A 22779-nucleotide genomic window follows, 5' to 3' on the forward strand; every position below is an offset into this window, starting at 1 on the left:
CATGTTTTAAACCTTGGACGATTTTTCAAATACTTCATTTATTTCTTCATATTTCATCAAGCCCTGGACGATTTTCCAAATTTCCCTTAATTTCCTTCAAAACTCCAGGTGATTTCCTATCTTTCCTTTCTTCTGGATTTCGAATTTCCTGCTTTATTTTTATCCTGCCTGCATTTTTCTCAAATTTCCTGTATTTTCCCAAGTCTCATTCCAATTTCCATGTCTTCCAGTCCGATGGCATCCAGTCAGCTTGATTCAGTCTTCCCTGAGGGTCACATCTCCTACGAGGTGCGACAAAGTCTTCCCGAACATCGAGTCCTCAGCACCGGATCCTTCTTTCCCCGGTGGTACTATTCATGGTTCAAGAACTTCTCTCGTATGTTTTCGGACCATCTGGACGAGTGTGGATTGGAACTGGCGTCCGCAGTGGGAAAGCAGACAGTCAACGGCAACTTGATCCATGCACTAGCAGAGCGGTGGAATCCGAGCACTTCTACCTTCTGGTTCCCGTGGGGCGAGATGACAGTACTGATGGATGAATTTTCAGAGATTATGGGATTGCCCGAGCCAGTCGGTCAGCCTGGAGATCCATTGGAGAAACAGTTTCTCATTAATGTTAAGGGTCTGGACCCAAAGGATGCCTTAGCTCGCATGATAGGACGCAAGTCTTGGCCATTGATAGAGGAGGATGGAAACGAATATGTGGACCTGCTCGAAATCTATAGACAGTATGGAACATTTGCAGAAGTCAGCTCGTTGTCCAGGACAGCTCGAAAAAGAATTCAGCATGTGATTGTTTTGTGCACGGTGGGATTAACTTTCTTTCCCGACGGACGAAATTACATAGATATCAGGATAGTTCAGCTTCTAAGGAGATGGGGAAGTCGACAGACCAGCCGCCTGTCGATTGCCATGGCCGCACTGGCCTTTCTATACCGAGGGTTGATCCGTTTCACACTCGGAGAGTCAATCCTAGTCGAAGGGTGCACCTATGCCTTGCAGTCTTGGTTCCTCCGGCATGTCCGAGCCAGTTCCTTCAGATACAATGGTGAAAAGCTTCTTCCAGTTGCGCGATACCGGTTCCTGATCGACAACCTTCAGGAGGAAGAAGTCGTATGGGATTACTTTGATCGTCAGGAATCACCTCCCAGATGCACTTATGCTTATGGCAAGCGATTCAGGCTACTTGGCCCATTCTTCTGCGCATACTATCATCCAGAGTGGTGTGTCAGGCAGTTCTCTCAGAGGCAGAAGCGCGTAGAGATTCGTCCACTAGCGGGAGGTTCTGCCCGAATTCGATCTCGCATCAGATCAGTGGTCTAGAGCATACCATTCTGCCAGACATGGTTGGGATTCCTTTGTCAATCTTACTATTTTTCCTGGTCCTCGAGTGTCCTCTGATTATCCAGAGTGGTGGAAAATTGTTTGTCCCCCTCCCCTCTGTCAAGAGTATTATTGATAAAATCATGTTTTTCCCCTCAATAAAATTCCTTTATTTTACATCTCATCTTGGTTTGACGACCTCGCCTAGGTAACAAGGCATATTTCCAGTTGTTTATTTTGCAAAGAATAGCAGCGCAATTGTCGTAATTCCAGCGACGACTCAATCCCTAGTAATGGGATACTCTTTCAATTGTCTACCAAAATTCTCAACAAATATTTTCCTTCAACCAAATTTCCTTCAAAAGCCTAATCATCAGTTCTACCTTGCAGAGAGCATCAGTAACATTCAGGAGAGCATTTGTGATACTCGATGGGTCAGACAAGGTCCGAAAAGAAAACCTCATCAGTTGAAGGCGTTGCATACTCAGTCACTTCAGAAGAGGAAATGGACTCACCCCGATCAGTCAGAAGTCAAGGTCAGCAAGCAGAGGATGATGTTGATCCTCAGATATATGTTATGTTCAAAGAGATGACCAAAATGTTGACAGAACAAGCTGAAGCTAGTACAGAAAAGATCCAGGTCAAGCAAAAAGCAAAAGGCCGGTCAGCCAAGAAAGTTTTAAAACTATCCAAGAAATATATCCAACACAAGGATACATCTGATGAGTCAAAATCAGTAGGCGGCACTGATAAAGAGTATGAAGTCTGGCAAGCACTTCAAAGATCCCCTCATAGGCAAGGGACAACCTATAAAGGGAAAAATCAAGCAATGGATGATCCATTCCAAATACAGCTGAAGGAAATGGCAAAGAAGATTAAAGATTTGCAAGCCCGCGACAAGGGCAAGAAGGTCTTCAGGAGCAAAGATTTCTATAAGAGCATCACTCCCGTCAGGAATAATCAAGATTCAAAAAAGACAAATTCTGTTAAGGCCCACCGCGAGGGGTGCAAGGATAACAAGGGCAATCATACAAGTCAGAAAGAGAAATCTTTAAAGCAGACTGAAAAATTGAGTCAACAGAAAGAGAAGAAAAAGCATGACGGTTGGGGTTACGATCGCGAATTCACTCCTCTAGATCAGCCCCTCGAAGAGGTCCTTGAATACATGCTGAGCAAAGGAATGGTTAAGCTTCCAAGAATTGCTAATCCTCTGGTCGCCCTAGGGAAATGGAAAGACCGCTTCTGCAAATTCCACCAAACAACGGGGCACGATATTGAACATTGTTTCGTCTTTAAAAATATCGTCCAAGATCATATCGACAAGAATCTCTTCATTGAAAATGAGAAAGAGTACTAGTCAACTGTCTTATCCAAGTCTCAGCAAAAATCAAGTACTCGACAAGAGATGCAGCGTGATGATCCAAACCAGGACCACAAGATGGCCCCGTTAGATCAAATACTCGAGAGTTTCTTGGAATACATGCACACAAAAGATACAGTCAGGTCTCTGAAGGCTCACTCCACATTTTCTACCAATTCTACCAGAAGTAGCAATGGACAAAACAAAAGAGGAGGTAGAAAAAATCATACTGGAGGCTCAGGAAATCCAAACTCAGAGAAAAATGACCTCGCAAGTCGGAAGGATAAAATGGACAAGCGAGATGACAAGTCTTCCTCAAGTGTCCAATTCGAATTAAAATTCCAAGGAAAACCAAAGCATGATGGTTAGGGGTACGATCGCAATTTTACTCCCTTAGAACAGCCACTGGAGCAAGTTCTGGAATACATGATAGCCAAAGGGAAGGTTAGACTCCCCAAGATAGCAAATCCTCCTGTGACCATGGGAAGGTTTAAAGATCAGTTCTGCAAATTTCATCAGGCAATGGGTCACGATACCGAGCATTGTTTTGTCCTTAAAAATATTATCCAAGACGTCATTGACAAGAATATTCTCGTTGGAGATGAAAAGGAGGACCATTCATCCTGATCATGTTTCTCCCCAATCATTCAAAAAATTGATAACACTAGCACTTTCCTAATTTCTCATCTTGCTTTTATTATTTCAAAGGGATGATGTAATCTCGTCTGTCTTTCCTCTATTTGTTACCTTTTCTTCAATACATCAATAAAGTTGTCAGTTTTTCTCGCAAGCTCGGTGCCATTTTTTTATTCTCCTCGGCAAAATGTTCTTTTATGAGGAATGACCTCTTTAGAGTCTCTTCTGAATCAATCAAACGCCAATTGTCATGTCACCTTCAGAGAGCGCTCCTCAAACATCAATCATTTATCCTTTTGTTCAAATTCTTCTTTCCCAGTTACACTGGGGCATTTTTAAAATTTTCATTTTATCTTCAAAACTTTCTGTATGCAGGCAGGATAAACAAATCTCTCATTTCACGCACTTGTGCACGCATGTGCACCCATTTACATTCATGTGCATTTGCATACATTCATTCGCATTCATCTGCATCAATTTGCATTTGCATCGATTACCCATTCAGGATAAGGGATAAATTCTGAGACCCCGACATTTGTCTAGGTCAGCGTGAGGGTAAAAGATTGAAAATCTCACATTACAATCATCAAGCGCTTTCTAAACACCAACCTTTTTCAAGTTCGTCCTGCGTGCCGAGTTTTTATCAAAACCATTTTTACCGGTCAACCTTCGGGTGAAGCGAACTTTCTAAATCCAGTTTTCACTGGTCGAACTTCTTAAATCCGGTTTTTACTGGTCGAACTTCCTAAATCCAGTTTTCACTGGTCGAACTTCCTAAATCCAGTTTTCACTGGTCGAACTTCTTAAATCCGGTTTTTACTGGTCGAACTTCCTAAATCCGGTTTTCACTGGTCGAACTTCTTAAATCCAGTTTTCACTGGTCGAACTTCCTGAATCCAGTTTTCACTGGTCGAACTTCTTAAATCCAGTTTTCACTGGTCGAACTTCCTGAATCCAGTTTTCACTGGTCGAACTTCTTAAATCCAGTTTTCACTGGTCGAACTTCCTGAATCCAGTTTTCACTGGTCGAACTTCCTGAATCTGTTTTTACTGGTCGAACTTCCTGAATCTAGTATTCACTGGTCGAACTTCCTGAATCCAGTATTCACTGGTCGAACTTCCTAAATCCGGTTTTCACTGGTCGAACTTCCTGAATCCAGTATTCACTGGTCGAACTTCCTGAATCTGGTTTTTACTGGTCGAACCCTCTAAATTCAGTATTCACTGGTCAGACTTTTTCAAAGCCCAGCGTTCGTGCGGGTACTTTTTTTTAAATCCAGTGCTCGTACTGGTAACCTTCCAAAATCCAGCGCTCGTACTGGCAATCTTTCAAAACCCAGTGCTCGTGCTGGTAACCTTTCAAAATCCAGTGCTTGTACTGGTAATCTTTTAAAACCCAGTGCCCGTACTGGTAACCTTTTAAAACCCAGTGCTCGTACTGGTAATCTTTTAAATACCAGTGCTCGTACTGGTAATCTTTTAAATACCAGTGCTCATACTGGTAACCTTTTAAAACCCAGTGCTCGTACTGGTAACCTTTTAAAACCTAGTGCTCATATTGGTACTCTTCCAAAATCTGATGCTCGTACTAGTTGAACTAGTCCCAAATGTCATATTTATACTTATCAACTTTTCTTTCCTTTAAATGTCTTGAATTGGTCTAGAAGAGTCGAGTTCCGATTCGAATCTTCTTCCAAATCCAATTCAGAATTGGTCTAGAAAATCCAAGTTCCGACTTGAATTTTCTTACAAATCCAATTCGTATAATTTTCTTTCCTCTAGATTCTAGAATTGGTCTAGAAGAGTCGAGTTCCGATTCGAATCTTCTTCCAAATCCAATTCAGAATTGGTCTAGAAAATCCAAGTTCCGACTTGAATTTTCTTACAAATCCAATTCGTATAATTTTCTTTCCTCTAGATTCTAGAATTGGTCTAGAAGAGTCGAGTTCCGATTCGAATCTTCTTCCATATCCAATTCAGAATTGGTCTAGAAAATCCAAGTTCCGACTTGAATTTTCTTACAAATCCAATTCGTATAATTTTCTTTCCTCTAGATTCTAGAATTGGTCTAGAAGAGTCGAGTTCCGATTCAAATCTTCTTCCAAATCCAATTCAGAATTGGTCTAGAAAATCCAAGTTCCGACTTGAATTTTCTTACAAATCCAATTCGTATAATTTTCTTTCCTCTAGATTCTAGAATTGGTCTAGAAGAGTCGAGTTCTGATTCGAATCTTCTTCCAAATCCAATTCAGAATTGGTCTAGAAAATCCAAGTCCCGACTTGAATTTTCTTACAAATCCAATTCGCATAATTTTCTTTTCTCTAGATTCTAGAATTGGTCTAGAAGAGTCGAGTTCCGATTCGAATCTTCTTCCAAATCCAATTCAGAATTGGTCTAGAAAATCAGAGTTCCGACTCGAATTTTCTTTCAAATCCAATTTGCTTAGCTTTCCTTTACAAGTTTGAACTTTTACTCAAACTATCCTGCGAGTTGGTCTAGAAGATCCGAGTTCCGACTCAAATTGTCTTTCAAAATCCAATTCATCTAGTTTTCCTTGAAGAGTTGAATTCCGATTCGAATCTTCCCTCAAAAACCCAGTTTAGCACCTGGTCCATTCAAAGCTCACAAGTTGGAATCATTCCTTCTTAAGCTATGATCCTTAAGTTGAATTCCTATGGAATTGATAATTCGTAGGTCGAACCCCTGCGAAACCAATGTTGTTCTAAATTGAACCAATGTCGTTCGTAGGCTGAATCCCTATCGAACCCATGTCGTTCCTAGTGAACCAATGTCGTTCTTAATTGAACCAATGTCGTTCTTAGGCTGAATCCCCATCAAACCCATGTCATTCCCAATTTCGACCCTTTTTGGGTCACCCAATACCAATTTCAATCATCTTCTCTTGCGAGGGACCCTTTTTCCAGGAAGAGTTCGAGGGAGCTCATTCTTTTTCGCATGTCTTTATTGTACGTTTGTTGAACCCCTTTTTCTAGGGAGAGTTTGAAGGGACTCATGATTCACGAACAGTTTGCAAAACAATCTTTATTGTCACACAAGGAACCCTTTTTCCATGGAGAGTTTTGACAGAAGCTCGTCCTCCTTGTAACCCTAAATGTCTTTTGTTAGGCCACCCCCGTCGTCGAGGACCCTTTTTCTAGGGAGAGTGTGATGGACTCATTCCTCTATGATATCCTTTCAATCTCTGTTAGCGGCCCCCTTTCCATAAGAGAAGCCTAGAAATAGGGAGTTTTGACGAAAACTCTATTTCTCTTCGAAAGTTCATTTTGCAAACACCTCCTCTTCAGGGAAGAGAGGAGTATCTTTTGTTACCCGTTCAGGTAAGGGTTAAGCCTGAGTCTCTCTTTTGGGGAAAGGAGAGGAGAATCTAGCCACGGATGTGTCATTTAGATCTCAAGTGATTTCTTTCACCAAGGATTTCAGGAATATTTTGCCAATTTGCCATAAAAAATAGTTGTTGATTTCAAAATCTTTATCGCATAAAATTGTACCTCAGAATACCTTCAGTATTACTTCCAAAGTGACAAAGCTTTTGCGAAAAAGGATTCAAAATTCAAAATCTTTCTATTGGCCAACCAAAAGGATGAAGAATAAATCCGCGATATGGCCAGCAAAGAAAATTCAATGTTGTTGCAAAGCCAGAAGTGATTGATATTGATCGCAGTCAATGGCACATTTTTAAAGACCATTCTTGAAAAATAAAACAGTCGAAATATCCTGGGTGATACAGAAAAATCCACTCAATCTCCATATCTCCTCAATCACCTAAGCTGCAATTAAATATCTGCAAAAGGGATCTCTCAACTGTCGTCAAGATGAAGGCGAATTAGACGAGTCGACCCCCGGGGCTAAAGAAGATTTGGATCATCTCCAAGATGACGGAGTTTGTGACGGATCCTTCCAAGGAAAGTTCAGATCACCGTCGAGATGAAGGCGAGTGTGATGGACCTCCCGACAATCCCTAAAAGGTATTTAATTTCTGTTATCATCAAGAGATTCCTAACCAATGAGCCAATGACCGTCAATATAATCCTTGAGAGAGAAGAAGGATCGGAACATCTCTGAGATGAAGGAGTTTGTGACGTACCCTTCCAAAAAAAAAATAAAGAGAGAAAAGCCAGGACATCTCCAAAATGAAGGATGATGTAATTCCCAAAAAAATCCAAGAGAGCTCCAATTCTGTCAAAAAGAGAGTGCAGAAAGATCATCATGAGAAGAGAATCCCAGGATATCAGACTGCCGAATCTATCAAGAATCTTCTTTAATTTTGTGAAATTCTTTTATCTATATCCTTTCGTTAATAGCTCTCGCAATATCAAGAATACATTCTTTTCCGTCCATATCAATGAAATTGATAGCCTCCTTGAAGGAAAGTCAATTGCAAGTAATTTGAATTTGAATCTTGATTCTACGAAGTTAAGCCTAGTCGGAGGTAATACTTCAGGTAGAAAAGAGGGAATATTTTTCATATATATATGTGCTTATCATTCTTGAATTAACTACAATTTTTTATCTTATTGGCAATCTTTTTAAGTTATCCTGACATGAAGTGAGAACTTGATGTTTATTTTGATGTATCCAGGCGTTGTTATTATCCCTTTTAGGATCGGATGATGGGAGTTGTCCAAGATCCTTCCCTTCTTGTTTTGATCTGAGTGCCTGGGCTCTCAGATTCGCACACTTCCCTGTGCTCCCCACTGTCCCACCATAGACAGTTCCCGTTCAGGTTAAGGGTTAAACCTGAATTTTCCGCAAAAGGTCATTTGTCTTAAAAGCCATTCAGTCTTAGCAATGAGACGTCCAAGATCAATCCCTTTTCAAGCTTTAGGGAACCCCCTTTCTTCCTTTTGCAAACCCCTCTCGGATTTATTGTGCAGAATTCGAAGGTCCCATCATGGTTTCTTCATTTGAGGATTCCGTATATCGTCCCCTTTCAGGTTAAGGGTTAAGCCTGAGCCTCGTTTTTCCATGAGGTATCGTCCCCTTTCAGGTTAAGGGTTAAGCCTGAGCCTCATTTTTCCACGAGGTATCGTCCCCTTTCAGGTTAAGGGTTAAGCCTGAGCCTCATTTTTCCATGAGGTATCGTCCCCTTTCAGGTTAAGGGTTAAGCCTGAGCCTCATTTTTCCATGAGGTATCGTCCCCTTTCAGGTTAAGGGTTAAGCCTGAGCCTCGTTTTTCCACGAGGTATCATCCCTTTCAGGTTAAGGGTTAAGCCTGAGCCTCGTTTTTCCACGAGGTATCGTCCCCTTTCAGGTTAAGGGTTAAGCCTGAGCCTCGTTTTTCCACGAGGTATCGTCCCCTTTCAGGTTAAGGGTTAAGCCTGAGCCTCGTTTTTCCACGAGGTATCGTCCCCTTTCAGGTTAAGGGTTAAGCCTGAGCCTCGTTCCATACGAGGTATTTCCTGTCTCATCCAAGTTAAGGGCAAAACCTGAATCTCACTTCTTTTCGAAGTAAAATTTTCTCCTTATTCTTCATTTCATATCTATCATCATCCTTTGAACTAATTCTTTCATACCCAGTCAGATTCATCTAACTGGGGCATTTTTATAGTCCAAATTTGGTATGTTTTCTTTGCCACTAAACTCGGCTTTCAACCGGCTTAGCAGCAAAGAGGGGCATCTGTAAACACACCAAATTTTTACCTTCATCCAGTGTTTGTCCATTTCATAAGTCATCACAGATCATTGCATGTCATTGCACGCATTCTGCATAGCATTGTATGACATTGCATCTCATTTTCGAGATCCAGCACTCCTATTTCAAAACATTCAATCCAGATTTGAATTTTAAAGCTTTATTTCAAAATCAATTTCAAAACCTGGGTTTTTATTCAATACTCTGTCATTTTTCAACCCCAGGACTTTGTATTTCGAAATATTTTCTCAGAAAACAATCTGGATTCCTTTCAAATTCAAACTTTAATCAATTTCAATTCACAGATGAGACCCATTTAGATGGTGTCGCTTCTGAATGCCTCTATTCATCAAATTTCTCAAATTTTTGAAAGTTTCAGTCCGATCAGGACTCTGTCTCAGAGTCCTAATCCGGTCAGAAGTTTGGTTTTTAAGTCTGTTTTACTTCCATTCTCAATCTTTTTCGTTTGTTTTCGAAATTTAGGTCATTTCACAGAGTCCAGTTAGTTCAGGACTCTATTTTAGAGTTCGGTCGAGTTGGGAGTCTAACCCTGACTATATTTTCTGACTTATTTCATCATTTCTTGATAAAATCTTTTGAAAATTCTTTCATTTGGCTTTTAAAATCTAAAATCTCAGAGTCCTAAGAGTTCAGGACTCTAACTCGGAGTTCCAGTTCGCTTAAGACCCTATTTTCAAAGATCTTGAAGTTCAAATACTGATTTTAACCCCTTTTTAAAGCTATTTTCAGTGTTATTTCAAAAATGTTCAAAATTCGATGTGGGCCCACTTAGTTGGCACCATATCCAGAGGAATTCTAACTCAGTTAGGACCTTATGCCATTTCAAAAATCCTAATTTTAAATTTATTTTTGAAAATCTTTTGAAAACTCCTTCAATTTCAAGTTTTAAAATCGCTTTTTGAAAAACTCAAGTAGGGCCCACTCGGGGTGGCGCCATATTCGAGTAAGTCAGGGCTAGACTAGGGTTAGTTGATGTCTTGGTTAGTGTTAGAGGTTTAGAAGAGTCAAAACCATTTTGAAAAACTCATTTTGAAAGTTAGTTTTTAAAACTAGTGTTTTTAAAGGTTTTTAAAGGTGTTTTAAAAACCCAATGTGAGAAAATGCCAAGTGGCATTACATTTGGGGATTTTTTTAGGAGAGTCTAGGGGTTAATTAGGTATTAAATAGGATAATTTAGGCTAAGGGTAGGATAGTCTTTACACCCCAAAATTGCCCCCCTTAGAAGAGTCCAATTTTTTTAAAACATTTAATTTTTAACCTAAATTTTTTTATAAATAGAAGGCTATAGGGGGTCAATTTTCCCAATTGGATTTCCTTTGGATTCTTGGAGCTTCTCTCTCCTCTCCAGCCCTTCCTCCATTGCAGCAACCTCAAGGTAACTATTTTCTCTAATTTTTAGTTTTTATTTAATTTTTTTCATTGTTTTAAACATGATTTAGCCATTGGTACCATCATCTTCATGGATTAAACCATGGATTCAACCTCAAGAACCATCAAGAATCAGCAAGAACGATCCAAAAAGGTGATCTAACCCTGTTTTGGGTGATTTACAGAGATTTTAATCCATTAGAATTGATTTTAATATGATTCTTTGCATTAATAACCAATAAAATATATGATTTGCCCTTTTTAATGGGTTAAATCTATGTTTTAAAGGTGATATCAAATTCCAGCCATTGATTCCCTGTTTTTATTTTATTTTCATGGTTTATTCATGTTTGTTTTACGTTCTATAGCATAGAAATAATTTTTATTTACTGTTTTATGGCTTATTTTATTTATTTGCATTAGTTAATGCATGGTTTTTCAAGTTTCTTAAATTTCTGTGTGTTCTAGGTTTAGAACAGTAAAGGTGATGTTATTTCGGATTGAAGCACTCATTGTTTATTTCTGATTTTTTTATATGTGATGCATGCATGAGTTATTGAGTTACGGTAGAAAAATCAGAGGTTTTGGATTTCGGGAACCCTGTCAAAAAAATCAGACATCAAATCGGGTTTTTAAAGCTTTAAAATCGTGGTTAAAATCAAGAAGGTAACTTGCTGTGATGATATTTCTCTCATCTTATATCCGATTTTAGATCTGTAAAGTGCTATGGATTCACATTGAGTTGATCACTGTTTAGTATTTTTCCCCTTTTAGAGAATCAGTTTTTAAATTTAAAACTCGTTAGGGTTTACCAAAACCCTAATCAGATTTGTGTTAGTCATAAATCCCAAACCACAGATCCGATTCATAATCTGTAAAAAGTGAGTATTGTTATTTTTCTGTCTACTATTCACTACTAAAATTTCAAAGATTTTTGTTTAGGATTGATATTTATGTTTGTATTTTCAATCTGAAACAGCTGTTTTAATCCCTGTTAAAAGTGATATATTTTAGCTCAGATTGCCGGAAGGGTTTCTCCCTAACCGGAGATGTTTTTTCCGATCTGTAAATTGGTAAATCTCTGTTTTTCTTCTTAGTTAGTCTCTGTAAAATTGCATAAATTTCCATAGAGATTTGATCCCTGGTTCAGGTCTTGGACTGAGACTGGTTGGTGAATTAGGTCAAAAATAGCATATTTTTAGGGTTTAATGCAATTTTTGGATTAATTTAATGTCAAAAAATTATTTTTATAATTCTAATTCAACATTAGGGTTATAACAAGTACAGGTACCAATTTTTATGGATTTTGGAATCCATTTGATGGCTGAATTAAGCAAATTGCAAAACCGGGTTCTTGAAAGATCCAAAAACACTGCAAAAATCACAAAATTTGTGATATTATTGGATTTTCGTGCATAAGCATATGGTTTTAGGGTTTTATCATGTTCATAATCCTATTAGGATGCTTTAGGTTTAATTTTGTGCTCATTTGATTTCATTTAGTGCATAAAACCTAAATTTTTACCAAAATCTCTTTCTAAAAACCCTGATTTCAAGGCCATAGTCTTGCTATCGGGGGCAATTTGGTCATTTGACCTAAATTTCGAAATCCCTAACCCTAATTTTCATATTTTTAAGCATGTCACATCATATTTAGCTTAGTTTATTACATTCAAATTTCAAAACTTGCATTTTATCAAAATATCTTTCTAAAAATCCTAATTTCAAGGCCATAGTCTTGTTATTAGCGGTATTTTGGTCATTTGGACCCCAATTTCGAAATTTCATATTTTATCTTCCTTATTTATTCAATTTTATTTCATACTTTATCATTTTGATTTAAGAGAATCATGGCAAAAAGGCTTATATCTAGCAAAATCCAGCAATTTCCTGATATTGCTGGATAAATCTAGAAAAGCCAACATATTTTCATTAACCAAGTTTTCTAGTTTTGCAGGTAAATTGAAGACTTTATTTTTCATGTATTTAAATTTTAATAGTGATGTAATTTGTAATTAAACTTTGGAATAAGAATTTACATTTCCTGCTTAGCTTAGGTTGCATTGCATATAGTTAATTTTTTTTAATAATGTCAATGTGTGATGAATGATGATTCATGCATATTCTTACAAATTCACCATGGTCTACACGAATGGCACATGCACTAGATTTTATGAAGTTTATAAACTTGGTGGAATTTGTATTTATGGCCATAGTCAGAATATGAAGGATATCTAGATTTATGATCTTCACATTAGCCACATTCAGCCTACACTATTAGGCTAACTTCAAAATGCACTGCATTTCTAAAAAATACAAAAAGTATTTCTCAATTCCTTAAATCCATATTCATTCATTTCATGCATTTGACAATTCCAATTCAAATTCCAATTCAAAGAAGTTCATTTTCTCAAAATCTCCTAAGTCTCATAGCAAAATCGATTTTCCCAAAAACATTGAATTTCAAAGAATATTTCAAATATTTCCCAAGTTCCAAATTCAATTTTCTAAGTTATATTTTCAATTTCAAAGTTTGAATTCAAAGAAATCAAATTTTCCAAGGCTATTTCACATTTCTCAAAATCGATTTTCACAAAATCCTTATATTTCTTCAGAAATCGATTTTCACTTTCTCAAATACAGTATCTCAACCTTGATTCATAATTTTCAAAGAGTTTATTTTCCATATTCAAAGCAAACATCATGTTTTCAAAATGTGCATTTTCTGAAAATTCATAGCACATGCCTGATTCTATGTGCATTTAGAAATTAGAATATGATTTAGACAAGTTGAATAGAGCAGAGCATAAGATTGATCCTTGGTTCAATTACCCCTGTTAAAGGTGGCAGGAACGGTTGAACCTCGTACCGACAGGCGAGTCCCATTCTACAGAATTTTTCCGCATTTTAAAACGGAGGCGAGTTATTTTCAAAAACTTTTTCAAAGGTCAGTTTGATTTGCAAAAGTTAAAAATTTTGCGATGATAACAACACCGAAGTGTCCAAAAAGGGCTCAATCAAGAACTAAAGCAAGATATTACTTCAGAAAGTATATTCTATATACAAACAATCAAATACTTGAGAGAGATGGATCAACGAAGCGAACTTACTTCAAATCGTGGAAGAAACGGCTCCGGGTTGCTTCTTTGGCTTCGAGCCTTCCTTCGAGAGGTCAGACTAAGTCAGATGAAGCTGACTTAGTTGAGAAAGAGGCAGAGTAGGTCAAGCTACTCAACCTAAGTGGTTTGAACCAAACAGGGTTCGATCCAAGTCAACTGGGTTCAACAGGTTCGAACTCAGCTCAAGTAGGCTAAGTCTGGGTTCAGAAATCCAAACCGGAATCTGGACCAAAAAGGACTTTGACTTTGACTTTAAACCCAACTAGGTTCAAGTCAAGTCAACTAGGTTTGGACCAGGTCAAGTGGGTTCAGACCCAGGTCAGGTGGATTAGGACCAGGTCAGGCAGGCTCAGGCTAAGTCAGGCAGGCTCAGACCAGGTCAGGTGGGCTCAGGTGGGCTAGGCTAGGTAGGGGAGGTTTAGGAGAGAGAGAGAAGGCAAGAGAGAGAGGGGGGGTCGATTTTTATGAGAAGAGAGAGAGTGGGGAGGGCTATTTATAGCCCAAGCCCACCTCCTCTTGGGTTTTTCCATGCCCCTTCTATCCCCTTGGCTTCTTTTTAATTCCAAGAGGTTCCTTGGTGTGGGGCCCACTTGGATATTCCATGGGATATTTTTGTGGGTCCCACCAGATATTTTTTGAGAAATATTTTTGTGGGTCCCACCAATATTTCTGTGGGTCCCGCAAGAATTTCGGGTTGCCGGCGATTTTTTTCCGAAAAATTCTGAGTACGCCATTCCCTTCGTATTGATGTAACTAAGAAAGTTGGCTCGCAGGAATCCTTTGATTTCATTCAGGTAGAAAGTTATGGCTTCCATATTGTTTGAGCATACATTCGTGATTCGACGAATATCATAAGTATAACTGGCTCGTAGGAATTGATTTGTTTCGCATTCTGAGAAAAATGCCATTTTTAGCGGTAAATGCCTCATGAATTTTATTCAGCTATTTTTTGAAAAATTGCGGGTCTTACACCTGCATTTATCATCTTCCATGAAATGGAGATCTTCATATTCTCTGTATCTCAATTTTCATTGTTTCTTTGCTATTTCATAGTTATTAATCTCCATTTGTGGGTTGTTACTTGTGCGTCCATCATGAGAAATGTCAATAGTGGTCAAAAGCCGTTGCGCCAATGTTGTAATATGAGGTTTAGGTGTTCGTTTCCCCATCCTGCCGGCGACATCTTGATTACAGAAGAAGGGCAATCAAATGCTGATTCACATGAGGCATAGGTCTTGTGGAGATCCAAAAGAGGAGTTATGATGCTGATAGTAAAATCATGAAGCTCAAGAGTGGAATTACGGGCAAATGCTACACAAAAAAAAGCTATAAATTTTATTTTCTTGTTCTATCCCTGCAATAGCATTGTTCTATTTCTTTCAGTTAATTATTTCCACTTCCTATCAAATAATGAAGGCTGACCAAAAGTTTTTTTTTTCTTTTGTATTTTTAACTAGAACATTCAGATGAATCAGGTGCTGCTTATTTGTCTGGGATGGAGTAAGAATGAAGCTGCTTGCAAAAGCTCGCCATTGGTGAAATTCTTTCATATCCTGTATTTGATGAACTCTTTGCCAAGTATGCCACTGCTTCATACATTATAGAAAATCCCTGCGAAGGCCATGACTGTCAAAAGGAATGTTTGCTTATACATCTGAGATGGGGCTATCGCCGAAATCAATGTTCACCTTCAGCACAAATAAAAAAGGAGGGGCCCTCTCCTGAGTCATCTCTTGGAAGCAATGATGAAACTCTTCTCTTGCTTAATAAACTATCTGTTTTGACAACATGTGCAACCTATGTTGGGGTACTAGAAGCCAAAAAAAAGAAAAAGAAAGGCTACAGCTAGTTCATGTCTGATCATGCATATATTTTAGGGATTTTTCATATAAAAATATGCATGATTTCATGAGAAAATGATTTAAAAACCCAATTTTATGTTAGTTTCGAGTAAATGTGCTAAAATGATTTAAAAATAGAAAATACATGAAAAATAGTTTTATTTTACATTTTAATGCCTATTTTAGTGTTTGACATAATTGTAGTAGTTTAGTTTTTGAAAATCATAAAAAAATTAGAGTTAAAATAGACTTAGTTTTGTATTTTCTAAAACATAGTCATTTTGAGGTATTTTGTAAATAACTTTTTGAAGAGAGGTTTTTGAAATGAAATTTTACAAAGAAGAGGGACTTATGGAGAAAAGTTCAAAATTATAAATATGATACGTAGGGGGAAGAGAGGCTTGTCTTCTCTCTTTTGCCTAAGCCCTCTCTTCTTCCCCTTCCTCTCCACCTCTTCTTACCTCTTCTTCTTCTTCTCCTTATTTTCCCTTCTTTTTCTCATCTTCTTTTCGGTGGAGAATTCCAACAAAGGCTGAAGCAAGAGAGAGGATTCCACCTCTCTTCTAACCCTTCCAGGTTACGTATTAATATCTTCTTCTTCTTATCTTCTTCTTCTTCTTCTTCTTCTTCTTCTTCTTCTTCTTCTTCTTTTCTTCTTCTTTCAATCTTTTCTCTGGTTGTTTGATTTACATCTAATTTCTTTAATCTGCTTATAGATAGGCATTTTGAATTCATGTGATTAATTTTTGTTAAAACATCAATGCATTGTTTGAATAAGTATTCGATCAGATGCTGATTTCTAACTCAGATTTTGATCGGATTGTGTTTTGTCCTCTGTTTGTTTCATTACATTAACAAATTTTTCTGTAGCATTAGCGGTTTAATTTTTTTTAGTTTTTGTTGTTCATCATAATATCAGTACTCTGCATAGCATCTATCCGATCCAATCTAAACAGGAATTCAGATCATGCTCAAATCCACTGGTGTTCTCCTGCCGTAAATCAATTGCATCTGAAGGATCCTGAAAATCACCGTGAAGATGTTCATAAGACTAGTATTTGGGCCAACATCATAGCATCTATTGGAATAGAGTGGATCAGATCTGAATCAATAGAGATCAGATCTATTCAATAGTTCTCTTCTTCTTGCCGGAATCCACTCTGCTTTGCCGGAAATTTTTCTTCTTCACTGTGGAAATCTGTTTCACAGTGGAATGGTTTAATTGTTTAGATTTCTGGATTGAATATTTGAGTTCAATCGATCGATTATCATTAATAACATCTGGCTATTCATTTCTGTGAAAGCCAATGTCTGAGTTGGTTCACGGAAGATACATTTTCATCCGCCGGAATTTTTGTGATTAAGGTCGGAATCTGCTCCAATTTGCCAGATTAGTACATCAAAGTGGATCAGTACCTCATAGTCACCGTGAAATGGCATTCTGGTGTGTTCTACAACAGAAGTTGGTTGTGTGAAGGATTATCATTGCATTCGATTGATTTTCATCAGTTTTTGGAAAGAATTTGATCATTCGGTTATCGATTATGTTGTGGATCAGTTAAACCGGATACATGGATCCAGTTAAGTGCTGAGCTAATATTTCTATCAATGTTACTATTTTCTGGAATAAATTGGATTTCTGGTGTGATTTTCAGTTGATTGAGTCAATGAACTTCATTGATTGTTGATCTTTAACTACTGCGGTTACTGATTTTTACTGATTTGTATTGTTTTGAGTAGTAATTTTAGATGTTAGTTAGGTAACTAGTTAAGCTGTTAGTTAATTGAAATAATTACCATCAACTTAGTGAGTTGTAAATAGTTAGCATATAGTTACTTAGGTGTTTAGTATTAGATCATTATATTAGTTTTGGAAATTTAGTTGAGTAGCATTTGATTTGTTAGCATGTGCTTGATTTAACATCTTGCAAATAGACTACTTAATTGACTTGAAATAATTCAAAATTAATAGAGCTTTACTTGTCATTTAGAATTCTTTCATAATTTTTAGCATTTAATCAGTATGTTCTGTTTAGTATATTTTCCATTTCCTTCTCTTGTATTGCTCGTGTCTTTTTGACTTGTGCAGGATCGCATAGGAGTGGAGCTGAAGCGATTACGTGACACGAAGTACGAAGAATAAAGTCTTTTTACTCTCTTATTTTAGAATTTAGGAATTTAATTGGGTTTGTAAATATTGCACTTTACGCCCTCTGCGAAGGGTATTCATTTGTTGTAATAGCTAGTTGTTTTTACTTTTCTGAAAATTTTACATTTCCATAATTCAGCAATAAAGATTAGTTTAGAATTGTGTGCTTGAATACAAAATATTCCCGTTCCCTGAGTTCGACCCGGTCTCATCCACTAGTGAGAACCGGTTTTTATTATTTGATGTCTGGTTTTCACATGCTTTTCATATAAAAATCTTTTCAAAATTTACAACGATTGCAAAAAGACATCAATGTTTTGGCGCCGTTGCCGGGGAACGGCGTAATATTAGTATTCGCTTTATTGCCTAGTGTTTGTGTGCATGTAGGTTTAGAACCACGTATGTGCATATCTTAGAGACGAGCTTACTTTTCTGCACAGCCCACCTACTAGGATCCCCTTAGAGGTGACTGTGTACGATTGGTACCGTACACATAGATTTCATATTTTTAATGCATAATCTCTGTTATGTGTAACTGCATGGTGTTTGTTTAGTTTTTGTTGTTTTTAGTTCACTCGCTTTGTGGTTTGCGTGGTTTGGCCGCTTAGTGCGTTAGTTAGGTAGAAAACCAAAGTTAGGACGTGTGCTACACCGATCTACTCCAAGGTGTATGCAATGGCTGATGATCATCATTTGATCCGTCCTTTGAGGGAGTACTTCATGCCAAATACGTATACTCCCACCTCCTGCATCACGAGACCTGATGTAGGAGCGAGCCATTTTGAGATTAAGGCCAGTGTGATTCAAATGTTACCATCGTTTTATGGCCTTAGCAATGAAGACCCATATCGTCATCTCGACGAATTCCTTGAGATTTGCTCGACTGTGCGAATCAATAACTTTGGAGATGATGCTATGAGGTTAACTTTGTTTCCGTTCTCTCTCAAAGATAAAGCCAAGCACTGGTTAAAATCTCTTGAGACAGTTCGTATTACTACTTGGGAAGGAATGCAAAAAGAATTTTTAAAAAAATATTTCCCAATTGGTAAGACGAACCAGTTTCGTAAAGCTATAACCAATTTTTCTCAAATTAAGGGAGAACAATTTCATGAGTCTTGGGAGAGATTGAAAGATCTTCTCCGTAAGTGTCCCCATCACCAGGTGCCTCGTTGGCAGTTGGTGCAGTATTTTTATGACGGGCTTACTGAAAAGCACCGTCAAATGGTTGATTTGTCTTGTGGGGGCACTTTTATGCTCAAGAGTGAGGACGAGGCGTGGTCTTTATTTGAGACCTTGAGTGAAAACACGATGCATCATAACTTGTCTTCACGGCTCGATAGGACTACATCTCTGTCTAGTGGTCCTAAGAAGGTTGGGATTTCTGAAGTTGGGTCCGAATTAGAATTGCGTACCAAGGTTGACCAATTGACTAGGAAGTTAGATCAATTCCTAGCCAATTCTTCGAGAAATCAAGTAGAAAGAGTGTGCGAGCTATGCGCTAGCCCTGCACACTATGTTGCGGATTGTCCGACAGCGTCATTATATCCTGAATTCGTTCAGGAGCAGGTGAATGCTGCCCAAGGTTTCGCTAAACCCATGTCCGATTCATTTACATCCTTATATAACCCAGGTTGGCGAAACCAGTCTATTTTTCCATCCCATCAGCCCTCCCAGACACAGTATAGACCCAGTAATCCTTCACAAGGTTACTCGCACCCCATTTTTTCACAGGTTCATCCCCCAGCCCAACATGCTTATACTTAACCCAATCCTCATGAGCCTTCATTTAGTCAATCCTTCCAGGATAGGATATTACAAGTTTTGAGCTCCCATACGCAGTCAATAGCCAAGCTAGAGACTCAAATGGGACAATTGGTTGAGACTTTCAGTAGGCAAAGCGAGGGGAACCTTCATAGTCAGTCTGTTGTCACATCCAAGGGAGAGGATTCCATGTTATTTGACTTGCAACCCACTACTTCACATCATAAGCAAGTCGAATCTGTTACATCCATTCAGTATGGGAAGGCGTGTCACCCCACTCAGGAATCGACTCATGAACCCCATATCATTTCTACTGACGAGTCGATCTCCATGATACCTCAGCAGAAGGGGCCTTACTCACAGCATACATTTTCATCATATAAAGCCCCATTTTCTCAGCCTTTAGGATCACCAATCATTTTGAGTAAGCAAGAGGTGCAGATGCAGAAGGTGCTTGACCAAGTCAAGCCTGATCATATTCACCACTTGGCTGAAGTAGCATTCATTGATACTCGGTCGGTCCTAGACTCTCGATTCTTGACCAGTCTCTCAGATGAGACTAATCTTTGTTCTTCACGTCGAGAGAGTTATGATCCTACATTTGGAGGTAGAAGGGATGGAAACACAGTGCGTAGTGTCACAGATGACACTCTTTTCTATATAGAGCCCGGTTGAGTCTGACTTCATGTCCATTGATCTCATGGACGATGAAGGTTTTTCCAGGGATCCGTCTGGCTGGGGACGTGAAACTTAGCGCTTTATGGGAGGCAACCCATATCTTGTACTTTATTAGGTTTACTTAGAATTTATAGATTTTATTTTGTTTTTACTTTGTAGTTTTCTTCATGAGTTTTTCATATTCTTTTTGTTTCATTCATGGTTTCATGTTTTGTCATGTATACATTGCATTCAGTACATTCATAGAACATATATTTTTAATTCATGTCAGGTCATTCTACTCTTTTCCCTCATTTATTTCTCTCATGTGCATTCACTTAGTTTCATATAAGCATGGGGGAGTGCCACTGGGACAGTGTCATTCAAGCATGGGGGAGGGTGTAGAATGCACACCTTGATATTTCTGTTTACGTTCTTGCACATGTTTACACATTTCTCATGAAAAGTAGATTTTTAAAGAAAGAGTTTGAACTTATATGAATGTTATTTCAAATCTGATGTTTTTAGAGGATTTTTAAGCCCCACGATTTTTTTTTCTGACATAGATCTAAAAATTATGGTTGTTTATGTGGATTTCGAGGAAATGATGATAGATACATGTTAAAGTTTATTTTGAATCATAAATATGAATATGCACAGTTTTATTTTGAAAAACTAAGCAAATAAACAAAAGCATAAAAATGAGCTCAAAAAGTGAGAAAAAGCATGTGTTAGGTTGTTTGGATAATTTCACAATCCGTAGTAGATGGAACTTAGATGTAAGTTGAAACTTTTAATTCCATTTCGAAAAGGAGAGTGGAAAACTTCGTGATCCTAAGTAGCTGAGAACAGATACAAGTTGAAATGTTTGACTCTCATGTTATAAGGGTGAATGAAGGAAGTCACTTTTATGTCTTAGTTGATATCTTTTGGTATGAAAAAGTATAGAAGATATTGACATTGCACAAGGCATAAAAGCAGACCACACGCAAGCTATATGAGAAAAATAAGTGCGCAAAAAGAAAAAGCGTGAAAAGAAAAAAAAAATTGAGAAAACCTGTGCAGAAAACATATGAGTGAGGATAAGTAAATAATAATATGTTTTTATTGGATTTTCTAAGAATAAAACATAAATAATTGTGATATTTAGAAAAGTGAAAGAAATTCTTTTTCTGTGGTGGTACATAAAAAAACTCTAATTATATTGTGATTTTGAAATAATAGGAAATATTTGTGAAAACAAAGTCTTTAATTACCTACTGCTTATGAGGATGTGTAATATTATGCATACATGACAGAGATGTTTGTGGGTAGCATCACTGCAAACCCTCACGAGACCTTACTCGTCCACTGGGGTAACCCAAGGGTTGAAAGGGCTTGTTGCATGAGCTAAATGCAACCGTGATTCCTACGAAAGTGAGTTAGGTGATAGCTTGAGTTCTTGCATTTTTCTAGTTTGCTCGAGGACTAGCAAAACATAAGCATGGGGGTATTTGATCATGCATATATTTTATGGATTTTTCATATAAAAATATGCATGATTTCATGAGAAAATGATTTAAAAACCCAATTTTATGTTAGTTTCGAGTAAATGTGCTAAAATGATTTAAAAATAGAAAATACATGAAAAATAGTTTTATTTTACATTTTAATGCCTATTTTAGTGTTTGACATAATTGTAGTAGTTTAGTTTTTGAAAATCATAAAAAAATTAGAGTTAAAATAGACTTAGTTTTGTATTTTCTAAAACATAGTCATTTTGAGGTATTTTGTAAATAACTTTTTGAAGAGAGGTTTTTGAAATGAAATTTTACAAAGAAGAGGGACTTATGGAGAAAAGTTCAAAATTATAAATATGATACGTAGGGGGAAGAGAGGCTTGTATTCTCTCTTTTGCCAAAGCCCTCTCTTCTTCCCCTTCCTCTCCACCTCTTCTTACCTCTTCTTCTTCTTCTCCTTATTTTCCCTTCTTTTTCTCATCTTCTTTCCGGTGGAGAATTCCAACAAAGGCTGAAGCAAGAGAGAGGATTCCACCTCTCTTCTAACCCTTCCAGGTTACGTATTAATATCTTCTTCTTCTTACCCTCTTCTTCTTCTTCTTCTTCTTCTTCTTCTTCTTCTTCTTTTCTTCTTCTTTCAATCTTTTCTCTGGTTGTTTGATTTACATCTAATTTCTTTAATCTGCTTATAGATAGGCATTTTGAATTCATGTGATTAATTTTTGTTAAAACATCAATGCATTGTTTGAATAAGTATTCGATCAGATGCTGATTTCTAACTCAGATTTTGATCGGATTGTGTTTTGTCCTCTGTTTGTTTCATTACATTAACAAATTTTTCTGTAGCATTAGCGGTTTAATTTTTTTTAGTTTTTGTTGTTCATCATAATATCAGTACTCTGCATAGCATCTATCCGATCCAATCTAAACAGGAATTCAGATCATGCTCAAATCCACTGGTGTTCTCCTGCCGTAAATCAATTGCATCTGAAGGATCCTGAAAATCACCGTGAAGATGTTCATAAGACTAGTATTTGGGCCAACATCATAGCATCTATTGGAATAGAGTGGATCAGATCTGAATCAATAGAGATCAGATCAATTCAATCGTTCTCTTCTTCTTGCCGGAATCCACTCTGCTTTGCCGGAAATTTTTCTTCTTCACTGTGGAAATCTGTTTCACAGTGGAATGGTTTAATTGTTTAGATTTCTGGATTGAATATTTGAGTTCAATCGATCGATTATCATTAATAACATCTGGCTATTCATTTCTGTGAAAGCCAATGTCTGAGTTGGTTCACGGAAGATACATTTTCATCCGCCGGAATTTTTGTGATTAAGGTCGGAATCTGCTCCAATTTGCCGGATTAGTACATCAAAGTGGATCAGTA

This window comes from Nuphar pumila, chromosome 14 (genome assembly GCF_984573655.1).
Source record: "Nuphar pumila chromosome 14, dmNupPumi1.hap1.1, whole genome shotgun sequence".
Classification (NCBI taxonomy): domain Eukaryota; kingdom Viridiplantae; phylum Streptophyta; class Magnoliopsida; order Nymphaeales; family Nymphaeaceae; genus Nuphar; species Nuphar pumila.